Source organism: Lissotriton helveticus, chromosome 9, assembly GCF_964261635.1.
Source record: "Lissotriton helveticus chromosome 9, aLisHel1.1, whole genome shotgun sequence".
Lineage (NCBI taxonomy): Eukaryota > Metazoa > Chordata > Amphibia > Caudata > Salamandridae > Lissotriton > Lissotriton helveticus.
In genome coordinates this window covers 672356612-672362611 of record NC_136070.1, presented here as the reverse complement: position 1 = coordinate 672362611, position 6000 = coordinate 672356612, and positions in this window count along the sequence as shown.

Below are 6000 nucleotides of genomic sequence, written 5' to 3'. Positions count from 1 at the left end.
GAAATGTATATTAAGAATATTACACAAATGCATTCAGAGATAATTCCTTTAGAAGAAGAAGATTTTACAGGGAAACTTTCAAAAAGGTTTCAAGCAATTAAAAACTGGTTTCATAATATCGGAAGTTCAATTCTTGGCAAGATTGTGGCACCTTTGATTGTAATAGTATTCATTTTTATTTTGACCAAATTAGGTTGTTTGTTACATAAAAGAAAGAAACAATTGAAAGAAAAGAAAAGAATCTATAAACTCAGAAAAGAAGAAGAAAGAGAGATCGAGTTACAGGAGTTACATAGAGAGCGTCATGTTAATTGCAAAGATTATGCAGAAACAGACTTTTAGGTTTACTGATACAAATGAATTTGAATCGATTTCTTAAAAATTTAATTTACCAAAATTTTGAGTGCTGGTGTGGTGATTTGTTAATCACCAGATGAGGGAGTTGATGGAGCGAGATAGAAAACAAAATTTTGTTTAAACTCGCAAAGTCACATTTCCATAACATGAATAAAAATATTAATGATTTGTGATATGTCGTACTAATACAACTTAGATTAAACTTTACATGTGGGGGGACTAACATGTGTGCTCATAAACGTGCATAAATGTTGCATCTTTTTGTTCGTGCAAAATAATAAAATAATTTATTGTTTTCGTTTTTGTCATTATTAACTGCTGCAAACTTAAAATAAGCATGTGCTTGTTTTGCTTTTCCTTGTCTGTGTGATGTCATTTCTACTATTCTAGGTGCATATGGGTCTCATGGAATAACGGAGACTGGTAAATATAAACGCTGCTTTATTTGTTTGCAATGGCTAGGTAACATTTTGATTAATCGGGTGGGTTAATTAATTAGTAAACCATGGGGTGGATACAGAATCTACTTTATTTCTTACATTAATACTTTTCTTGTGTTTGTTTTATACTAGAAATCATAAGTTGCCTGCTTTTGGGCCTAGTCATTTGAACCGCAGAAAAAGAGCTGACATAAAATTCTGCAGAAAGTCACGAGACGCCCATTCTGAATTAAAGCGTTTATTGAAGCTGCATTCACAAAGCAAAAACTGATGAGCTGACATCATTCTGTCGGACATGGCCAAGGTCGAAAGTGAACATTTTGTCAGTCCTTAACTTGGCATCCGCGGAAGTGTAATGAAAGTCTATGGAAGCTGCGAGGATGACTTAATACATAGTTGCAAACGCAGGAAGCTTCTGGCTTCACGTGGAAGAGACAATGGTCTTTGTGAAGACATGATTTTATGGAACTTTTTGAGAATTGGGTGACATGTCACTTGTCACTCTCAGCCAATGGGACGTCGAGGATTTCTGAAAACTTTCCTTTGCTAGTTTAGTTAGCGTAGAAAGGTATAAAAAGTCATGCCCTAAGGGTTGGGCTGGCTGCTGCTTTCTGACTTTCCGATGAGGGTGAAGTGCTGCTGGACTTTGCGTGGAGCACGTAAGAATCCTCAAAGAACTTTACTTTAATTCCTATCTATTTAGCTTATTTAGGGACTTAGGTTTTAGAAATGCTAAACTTTAAATATTCACTTTGATTTTTGATTCAAATGCTTAAATTGTATTTTTCTCTTAATTCTTTACAATCATGCTTACATTATTGCTAATAAAATTCATTTATAAAACTTTCAACTTATATATCATAATTTAGAAAATAAAATCTTACTTTGACAAACAAGCTGGTCTTGGTTATTCAGAAGTGTAGGTTACTATTAGCTAGATCACGTCGCCTATGGTGGTCGTTTAAATGGTTGGATTTTATTCTAATGACAATATTCTTTCTGCAAATGTATAAATATGTATATAGTTTGTAGATAATGTGTATATAGATTTATTCTGACCACCTGATTCAGTAGGCCCAAAATATATCAGGTTTATAAATGGGTCCATATTTAGTATAGAATTTTGTTTATAGGTTATGAAGTTGGGTAGCGTTGTTTATGATATATTTTCTATAGCCCGCTGGATCAGCCCCCAGCACCTGGGCACCGCCCCAAAGCCGACAGACCACGCACGCAACCTGGGCTTCATCCTGGACTCCTCCCTCTCGATGACCAGACAAGTCAACGCCGTCTCCTCTTCATGCTTTCACACCCTTCGCATGCTCCGCAAGATCTTCTGATGGATCCCGATCGAAGCACACCGTGTTTTTTAAATGCCCCTCACACACCAACAGGCCCCTTGGTGTCATGCTTCATCATCGGGGCCTTCGCACCCCTCTACGGGATGCGGCGTGCTACGACAGAACGACTACGCAGGAGCACTTTGTAGTGAGCTATGTGAGGGGGTGTGGTTTACGTGATGTGAGTGAGGTGAGGTTAAAAAAAGTGATTAAAAAATACCTGGCACTAAGGAAAAGAGAAAATTTTATTCTGTCCCTGGCTGGTATTAGTAAAAAGTGCAAGGACTGGTTGAAAAAATACGTGCTAGGGTATATCAACCAACTACAGTGTCAACATGTTTCGGAGTACAAGACTCCTTCTTCAGGACGAGGATGTGCACTATGATCCCCACCTTACTCACATGGAATGTGAAAGTGCTCAAAAAATTTTTTTAAATACAAAAATAATGTTTAATGTACCTATCAATGTTTTAAAAGATGGTTTGCTCGTTGCGCCCAATTGGCGTTTCAAAAATTTAAGTTCAAAATGCGGATGGCCCCATGAGCCTTAGCGTGGGATCAGCGGAGCAGCGTTGCGGGGAAGGCAGGCATCCAGCCCTTGCAGTCATCGTGAGTTGCTGACTGGGCAATGAGAAGTGATACCCCCAATACCACGCTAAGGCTCATGGGGCCATCCGCATTTTGAACTTAAATTTTTGAAACGCCAATTGGGCACAACGAGCAAACCATCTTTTAAAACATTGATAGGTACATTACACATTATTTTTGTATTTAAAAAATGTTTTGGAGCACTTTCACATTCCATGTGAGTAAGGTGGGGATCATAGTGCACATCCTCGTCCTGAAGAAGGAGTCTTGTACTCCGAAACATGTTGACACTGTAGTTGGTTGATATACCCTAGCACGTATTTTTTCAACCAGTCCTTGCACTTTTTACTAATACCAGCCAGGGACAGAATAAAATTTTCTCTTTTCCTTAGTGCCAGGTATTTTTTAATCACTTTTTTTCACCTCACCTCACTCACATCACGTAAACCACACCCCCTCACATAGCTCACTACAAAGTGCTCCTGCGTAGTCGTTCTGTCGTAGCACGCCGCATCCCGTAGAGGGGTGCGAAGGCCCCGATGATGAAGCATGACACCAAGGGGCCTGTTGGTGTGTGAGGGGCATTTAAAAAACACGGTGTGCTCCCCATCCCTGAGGGACCACTGAACTACCACCCTGTGGATTCTACTTTGTTTATGCATGACGCTTAGGGAGACTGAATCCACTTTTCTCTCTCTCCCCCCTCCTGGTTGTTTTTCCTTTCGGATCCCGATCGAAACCAGGAAGACGGTCACCCAGGCCCTTATCACCAGCCGGCTGGACTACGGAAACACCCTCTACGCCGGGACCACAGCCAAGCTACAGAAAAGACTACAACGCATCCAGAACGCCTCCGCCCGACTCATCCTGGACATCCCTCGACGCAGCCACATCTCCGGCCACCTGAGGAACCTGCACTGGCTCCCCGTCAACAAGAGGATCACGTTCAGGCTCCTCACCCACACACACAAATCTCTCCACAACCTGGGCCCCAAGTACCTCAACGACCGCCTGACCTTCCACACGCCCACCTGCCAGCTACGGTCCGCCAGCCTCGCCCTCGCCGCCATACCACGCATCCGAAGAACCACCGCCGGAGGCAGATCCTTCTCCTACCTGGCTGCCAAGACATGGAACTCCCTCCCCATCCACCTTCGGCTGACCCAGGACCACCTCGCCTTCAGGAGACAACTCAAGACCTGGCTGTTCGAGCAGTAGCGGCCCCCCTCCCCCAGCGCCTTGAGACCCTTCCGGGTGAGTAGCGCGCTATACAAGTGTTTTGATTGATTGATTGATTCCCTGGCGCAGAGGCAACAGGGGGCCCTGTAGGACCCCATGTGTTACATCACTGCCACACTTTTAATGGTGGGCTCACCGCCATGAAAACTGTGGCAGAGAGGACACCCCTTATATGCATGGCGGAGCCGCAGTGACACCTATTAGAGGCCTCAGACTGCTGCAAGACCCTCAGGGATTGCGGATCCCTGATGGCAGCAGCAGTCCCATGTAGGTCCGATGTCCCTACTTGTAATAGGGTGGTCGGACCATCGGCGTGGTGGTAGTCGCACCACCACAGTCGGTTTGGCAGTTGATCGGATCGCCAAACTCATAATAAGGCCCTTAACCATCTCCACTCCATAAGAGCATAACTTTTTGAGAGTGGCGAAAGCCATCTGTTATGCTTCCTTTTCTCTGAAAAGGTTATACTTTTCTTTTGGAGTCTATGAATTCTACATGCTTGGGTAACTCAAAGTGGGTGTGTGAAATTGCTTTTTTCAGCAACTTCATAATGTCTTTTTTATTGCAGTTTTGTGGATTTCACAATGATTGCTTACCTGTAAGACAATCTTAAGAAATCTTTCAGGAGATGTAGGTTACTGTGAGAAAAGCTCCACAAAATACTTTTTGTACAAGAATTTCTAAGAAAGTGAAGTTGTGCGAAATTGAAAAACTGTTCAAACTTTGCAGTTTGCCAATTAAACAGAAATGTCCCTTTAAAACTCAGTGGCGGCTCGCACAGGGCATGATGTGGGGCGGTGAGGTGGGGAGGGGCAGGGTGGGGGGTAGTAAACTCGGACACACGACGGAACTGAGGAAAGTAATTATTACGTTCCTCCATTCCATAGTATGCCCCTCCCCCGCCCTACCGCCCTGCAGTCACCCTATGCGAGCTGCCACTGTTAAAACTTGACTGCTGCCATACTCACAGTAACTATGAAATTTGATGTACTATAGAGGGCGTAACATCCTGTTCTATTTGAAACTCAACAGGGTTAGCTAGCATGCTGCAGCAGAGATACGTACTTTATCATAATGTTAGGTTTCACAGTCACAGCCAGGTGTTAGTAGCACATGCTGCTACTGTGACCTATGGCATACGATACCCCCAAAATGTTGACAAGCCTATGTGATCAATTAAGAATATGCATCTTTTTAAGTAAGGTGATAACTTTTTAAGGTCATGATGCTGGGACTTGGAAATTATTTTTTTTCAGGTACAACCACAGACACACTGTTGTTGATTGACACACTAGCATCGAAAGACATATTTTGGTTGTCTCGATGCGCAACCATGTGGATATCTCCAACATACACAGAATAAAACGTGAAAGAATACAACACTGGGGTCATTTTCCGTGAATCTAAGTGAAAAGTGAAATTGCTAGAAAAAATATGGTGTGTTACTCTGTTCTGAGGACTAAAACCTGGTCTTCGTTCACTGGAGACAGGATGAAGGGGTTTCAGCTTCTGTTTGGGGCTTATGATAAGAGTGTGCATTGTCTGAATTTCTCTGTGGTTAAATTGATTTTTTTTGTAATTAATCTTCATGGGGAAAGGTTCAACTTTGCAAACTCCACACAAAGGGTCTGATTATGCATCCGGCAGAATGTTTTCCCCAGTTAGGAGCGCTCTCCGCCTTATCACATATGATACAGGACCTTTCTTTGCATATTCCAAATAGTCAGTGCTGCAGTTTTGCATGTGGTTGCAGATGGTGTGCACCGGCACTCATTTTTGGGGACCTAGGCTTGTGTTTTTTTACTGTTGACTGCTTCTTTGCCTTTGACACTATACATCACTCAACCTGCCTTTTGAGTAGGTTTCCAGTATACAAATGCTATATACATACCATTAGACTTTGATCTAGAGTAACAGAGAAAAAGGTAAAACACACAGAAAGGGTAGGAAGATAAAGATAGCAAAACAGTGTCAAAGAGAGAAACAAGGATTGGAAAAGAACTCTTCCGAGTGAGATAAAGAGACAAGACGTGTAA